The 6,541-nt window shown below is 42.5% G+C and overlaps 1 pseudogene; it reads right to left on the bottom strand.

Moving 5' to 3' along the window:
• Positions 1-540: 540 nt before the first annotated feature.
• The window catches only part of LOC147988678 (uncharacterized), a 127,240-nt pseudogene continuing 121,239 nt past the window's right edge, over positions 541-6,541 (bottom strand).

The following is a 6,541-nucleotide window of genomic DNA, read 5'->3' as shown; positions in this document are numbered from 1 at the left end:
TACCAAAAAAAATATACGTGTGCTTCTAAAAAACATTATGCATGACTTTGATAATATGATGATGTTGTAAATCCATTTATTTTAACTGCTTTCCGAGAAAGAAATGTTGTCATATATCATTCTTTATCAGTGGATATGTCGTATTAGATATCAACCATATCAGTTGATATTTTGGTCTATATCGGATGATGTGTGCGAAAATGATATGTACATAATGATATGTTATATTCATGTCTGTAGAATCCCAAATTGATTTTTTTTTTAAAATGGAGGCAAAAGATTTGCCTCATCGATTACTTAAGCAGAAAAGAATTGCCCAGTTAATTAACGGAAAACCAGGCAAAAAACCGATACAGATCAACCCCATGTGGGCTACTCACTCGACAACCATATCCAACATGTAACGACCATCTAACCCCACACTGCTACATCACAAAGATACCCCAAACAAGAGTAACTTGGATAGCGAGCACGGGCACCACCAAATCCACAAAGACAATGCAGGCCATAAGAACAATGCAAGAGAGCGAAGGTCATCCATTAAGCAGCCGCCGAGGCCTTTTTTGTGGCGTCACTCTTCTTTCCTTTGCTCCTAAGAGCCTCCTCCACAATCGCCTTGCCAGATCCAGGGCTAGCCGCCTCCAAACGTTTAAGCAAGCTATGAAGCTCTAACTCAAAGAGAATGTCATCGACCTTCTCACGCACAGAAATCTGCCTCACAGTCACGTGCGAGTGGGTTACCGCAACATCAGAACCTCCATCCTCCACAACGGCGAGCAGCTGGCTAGGCTCCAAAGGATCAGACACCAACATATTAATCACCCGAGCATCATCAACCACAGATACAACCAACACGATGGACTCAGACATCTCCAGTTGCTCACATCATAGGGCCTCAGAGTTGGGCACCACACCTATCTCATCAACCTCGCCACTCAAGGACGCCTCATGCCCAACGGGCATGAATGAGAGAGTGACAGAACCATCCAAGCATGCACTGTCCACAAAGGCGAGCGGCTGGCAGGACTCTGATGGTGATGGTGAGGCCAAGGACTCCATTGAGCCTGGCTTCATCGGCTGCATCATAGTTGTTCCCCCACAAAGCTCCTGCAACAGCTCAGGCATAATTTGCAGAACTGGAGCCACGACCTCGGTGACGACCACACTGCCACGGACAGACGACGTTGCATCCAGAGCACGAGGAGAAAACTCTCCAAAGAAGCATTCATCCGCCTCATCAATGGAACCAGATTGGAGCTCACACACCAAAGGCACTACCGATGCAACCTGAAGCTTGGCAAGAGCGTCGTGAAGCTTAGTGCGGAGGAGCTCAACCTCCTGAAGGACCTCCACGCGTAGCAAGGCAAACTGGGACTCCAAAGCAGAGACCAAAAAGGCATTGGCATTGGAATCCTGGTGACACCCAGATTGGGACCTTGGCGGCACCGACACACACAGGGACGAGTTGCCCACGACCTTTGCCTAACTCTTGGTCAGCGAAGAACAAGGCTGGACGAACGGGGAGCGGCTCCGCTGGCGAGGAGCGTGAGTGACCGAAGATCCCACACGGGTGACCGGAGAGGGATCCCGAGCAACCGGAGAGTGAGCACGATAAAACCTCTCCCGATGACCAGGGCGACGACAACGAATGCATCTAAATGGCTCACGGCATGCCCGGACTTGGTGGCCACGTTCGAGGCAACGGAAGCACCTTCCTCGAGCCCAATGCTTGAAGGCGAGGCTACGCTCGAGACCTTCTCTCGACGGCTCAGGGGGGACACCCCGGCCGGAACGGCGTCCCCGTCCCACATGCTCCCAGCCCGCGACCTAGATTTAGAAGCTTGCTATACATAGAATTATTTTAATATATATTGGCCAAAATGTTCAAGTAGCTCAAAATGTATGTTTTGTCAGATATCAATTTCTCATGGTAAAATATATTTCTAAGTATGTCCTATTGTTGACATAAACTTGTTCACTCTATCAAATAAAAATTCCTATAAAACAAAAACATGTTCTAAGGGTAGTAAGTTTCTTATAACAAAACATTTTCTTGCCATATGTTCCACCATCGTAAAAATATGTTATTTAAATAAGTCATGCATCAGACGTACAAAGATTTTTTTATATCTTATAAAAATAGTCAATGCCAAATGGAAATAATACATGTACTTCTAATCATGTCTAAAACAAGAAATAAAAGTAAATAGGAAAGAAGCCACAGAAAAAAAGGAAAAATTTGAGAAAAGGTATAAAAAGAAATTAGAAAAATGGGAAATAAAACAGAAACTAATAAATAAGGAAAATGATGAAGTAAAATACTATCAAATGAGTCTCACTTACAACATGGAAACAGTATTGTTCACCATAGCATTGATAACCTTATTTACTAGAGAGCTTGAAGATGACGTGAGAGATGATCCCTTGGTACCTATAGTGAGTGGTATTTATTTTTGAGCAAATAAACGTGGTGATTTTTATTTGTGTCTAAACACACTCCACTTTTTTTTTTGTCATAAGAATGTTTAGGGGGATACAATTGATGTGAGGAGGCTAAATGAGCCACACATGGCGCCCCTTAGAAAGACCTAGAGCGTGCTTAGTGAGTTTATGTAACTCGACATTACATTTTCTTCCTTCCAAAATGAAGGCACAAGCCTGAAAATCAAAGGCCGTGATAGCAATCACGCAAATGATATTCCCGTAGCTTCCTCCTGTACCACTGTTGATGTCCGAATAACATCCTTGTTGTCTGAGGCAATAATCACCTGATTCAGCAACAAGTCTGAAGCCAAATCCAGTGCCTCCCGGTAGGCCAAGGTTTCAAGGGAGGCGGTGTCTCTTATACTGGAGAACACTGTCGCTGAAGAGCAGAGGTATACACCCCATCGGAATCCCTGCAAACAAAACTAACAGATCAAAAAAATTGCAGCTTTCGTCACTGCACCATCCACCTTCATCTTTTCTACTACTGCAAGAGGAGGAACTCAGTGTGCCGAGGCGCCAGCTACAGCGTGAATCACTCCCTCTACCGTTGTGCCTTGAAAAGGCCCAATCCTATTCAGCGCTTAAGGCGCCAGCCACAGCGTTGTTATCCGTAGTAGCTGGCTGCTAGGTGTTTTTTCCTTCCGTAGTGTAACTAGGTCAACCCATTTTAGTCTTCACCAACAAGTTTTGGGAACCTTCTAGATGGTTCCCTAGTTTTCTGGGGCGGGTTTTCCCTTATTTTTTTAGAATAGGTTTTTTTTGCTTTCCTTTTTTTCATTTTATTTAAAATTCGCAAAAAATATCCAAATTCATGAACTTTTCTTTTTTTAACTTGCGAACTTTTTTGAATTCATGAATTTGTTTCAAATTCATGATATATTTATTCAAATTTACGAGCTTCTTTTCCAAATGCATGAAGTATTTGTAAATTCGCAAACTTCTTTCAAATTCGGGAGTTTTAATATTCGTTAACTTTTTTCTATTCATAATTTTTTTTCAATTAATGATCTTTTATTCAAATTTTGAAAAAGTCAATGGTCAAAGGATCAAACGGTTAGTGGTCAAAGGGCCAAATGATCAACTGTCAATGGATGAGCGATGATTGGGCGAGCAACGAGCCAGCGATCGGTGCTTGCTGGCCCAACTGACCATGTGAGTGAGCGCTGGTTGGCACAACCAGCACCTGAAAAGGACTATTCGGCGTTTGAAATGTTTCCGTACATGGCCAAGAATGATATGTTTCGCTCAAAGCGAGTAATATCACACTGATCGCTCACGTAGCGCCTCTGTTGGGCCAGCACATCAGGGGAAACGCTCAGAGGGGATTTTGGAGGACCAACTAATTGATGAGCGCTTCTTTGGAAGCCTCGCAACGATCACTTGCGACCTGCCACCACGTGTCGCGCTCTTGACGCTTCCTTCGGATTTTTTTAAAATTATTTTCTGCACGCGTTTTCAGCTTTTAAACCGGTTTTCTTTTGAGTTTTTGGTTTTCTATCGGTCTTCCTTAACTTTTGAAACAAAAAAAATTCGCATGAAAAATACGCGTTTTTTTTTGTTTTTTTTGTTTCCGCGAGAGGTACGGTTATGCTTCCGCGAAAGACACAGTTTTGCTTTCGCGAGAGGCACGGCCGTGCCTCTCGGAAACAAAAAAACATGTTTTCTGCTTTTTTTCCTTCCGCGAGCGGCATGGTTGTGGTTTTGCGAGAAGCACCGTGCCTCTTGAAAACAGAAAAAAAATATGTTTTCTTTTTTTTCCGCGAGAGGCGCGGTCTCAAGAGGCATGGTTGTGCTTTCGCGAGAAGCACGTCCGTGCCTCTCGGAACGAAAAAAAAACATGTTTTTCTCTTTTCCTTTCTGCGAGAGGCACGGTTTTGCTCGCGCGAGAGGCACGATTGTGCTTTCACGAGAGGCATGGCCGTGTCTCTTTCGGAAAGAAAAAAATGTGCTCCTGGTTCGGTTTCTTCGTCCAGTTTTTTCGTCCGGTTTTTTTCATGGAAAAAAGTTTATCAAAACCTGTCAACATGGTATCTAGTTTTGAAGATCTCGACATGAGGAACAACGGTGAAAACGGTTCGAGATTTGGATGCACGATTTAAGAGATAAAATATTAAAAAAATGAATCTATGAAAAAAGGAAAAACTCCCTGATTGCGACAAGTGATGCACATGCGGCACGCCACTTGTCACAACTTGGGGAGGTGGAAGTGATATTTTCAAGGAGTGCTCCTCAATTAGTAATTTCGGGATTTTGGAAGTTTCTACCATCATTTTTGGGAGGCTTTCTACTGGTCTTATTCTCTCTTCTATATCAGTTTTTGGTTTTCTGATCAGTTTTCTACGTTTTCATTTGTTTTTGTTTGTTGTACCTTTTTCTTTTTGTCTTTCTTTTTTCTTGTACATTCAAGAACTTCTAAAAACCTGTGAGCTTTATTGAATTCACAAACATTTTTCAATCATAATTCATGAATAGTTTTTAAAACTCATGAACAATTTTTAAATTAATGAATATGTTTCAAAATCATGAATATTTTTAAAATCCCAAATATTTTTGAAATCATGGCCATTTCCAAATTCATGATGGTTTTTGAATTCACAACAACATTTCCAAATTCGCAAACATTTATTTTATGTTTGTGATGATTTTTTGAATTCACGAACATTTTTTGAATTACACTAATTTTCTAAATTCATGAATATTTTCGGAACTTGTGAACAATGTTGTTTTATAACTTAAGAACATTTTTTGAATTTGACGAACCTTTTTAAACTCATATATAAGCAAAAAAATAGATGGTACAAAAACACAAAATCTACGTGTATACTTGAAGCTAGCGATCCATGGTGTGTGCCAATGGGCCTGGCCAGCCTGCTAGGCGACGGCTCCATATGTGTCGGTACTAAAACCGGCAGTCCTCGGGTAGCGGTTCCCGCACTATGGATCTCGCATCTAAGGGTAACAGGAGACGAAGAGGGACAATATTTACCCAGGTTTGGGCCCTCTCGAAGAGGTAATACCCTACGTCCTACTTTGATTGTATTGATGATGATGTATCGAGTACAAGCTTGATCTACCTTGAGATCGTTGTGTTCTAACCCTAAGGCCAGATGGTTGTAATTATGACCGTGGTCTCTACGGACTAAACCCCTCATTTTATATAGCCACTTGAGGTACCTAGGGTTACACATGGTCGGTTGCCAATCTAGGGATACACATGCCGGCGGCCAACACAGTCTTTGGAGTACACTTCAAGTCTTTGGCGAAGTCCACCTTGATCACGCCGAAGTGCGAGGCCTCCGGAGTGCTTCCTTGTAAGAACGGTTGGTCGTAAGCTCGGCACATGAATTGTGGGCCAACTAGGTTGGTAGCCCATAGTCCAGGACACCACCAGTAGCCCCTAAACTGGTCTTCAATGTCGGGGGCGACAATCTTCCTCGGACACATGAGTTTGGCTTTGGAGTCCTCGGCTTGACAAGCAAGTTCCTTCCTTTAGACGATCCTCCATGTATGCTTGAAGCTAGGGATCCATGGTGTGTGCCAATGGGCCAGCTGAGCCCATATGCTAGGCGACGGCTCCATATGTCTCTTAATATAAGGGATACATATTAGTTCTTTTGTGGTGTAAAGAAATACATATTAGTGCTCAGGCGCAAACCCCCTCCCTTATAGTTTTATTCTTTTTATAATTACCAGATTTTATTCCTCATATAATGGCTACACCATTTACTAGAATTGGAGAAATAAAACCAGGGACATTTGAATCCCAAAAGCCTAATAACGATCTAGTACTAGAACAATTTTTGCAAGGCTATTAGCTACTTCATTAGCCTCTCTGAAGCAGTGACCAAACGATGTACTAATTTAGACAACAAGTGTTTGCATTCCATGATAATTGGAAGCTCAGACCCTAGGTATGCTTCATCTTAAACAACTGCTTCAACCGCAAAGGTGCTATCACACTCGATAAACACTCGACTACAGCCAACATTACTGCCAAGAGAAATCCGTTCCGAATACCAATAGTCTCCCGCTGAATCCACATCACTGATATGAG

Source organism: Triticum urartu, chromosome 1A, assembly GCF_056163025.1.
Source record: "Triticum urartu cultivar PI428250 chromosome 1A, HENAU_Tu73, whole genome shotgun sequence".
NCBI lineage: Eukaryota > Viridiplantae > Streptophyta > Magnoliopsida > Poales > Poaceae > Triticum > Triticum urartu.
Note: the sequence above shows the minus strand (reverse complement) of the source record. Positions and strands in the feature narration are given on the sequence as shown.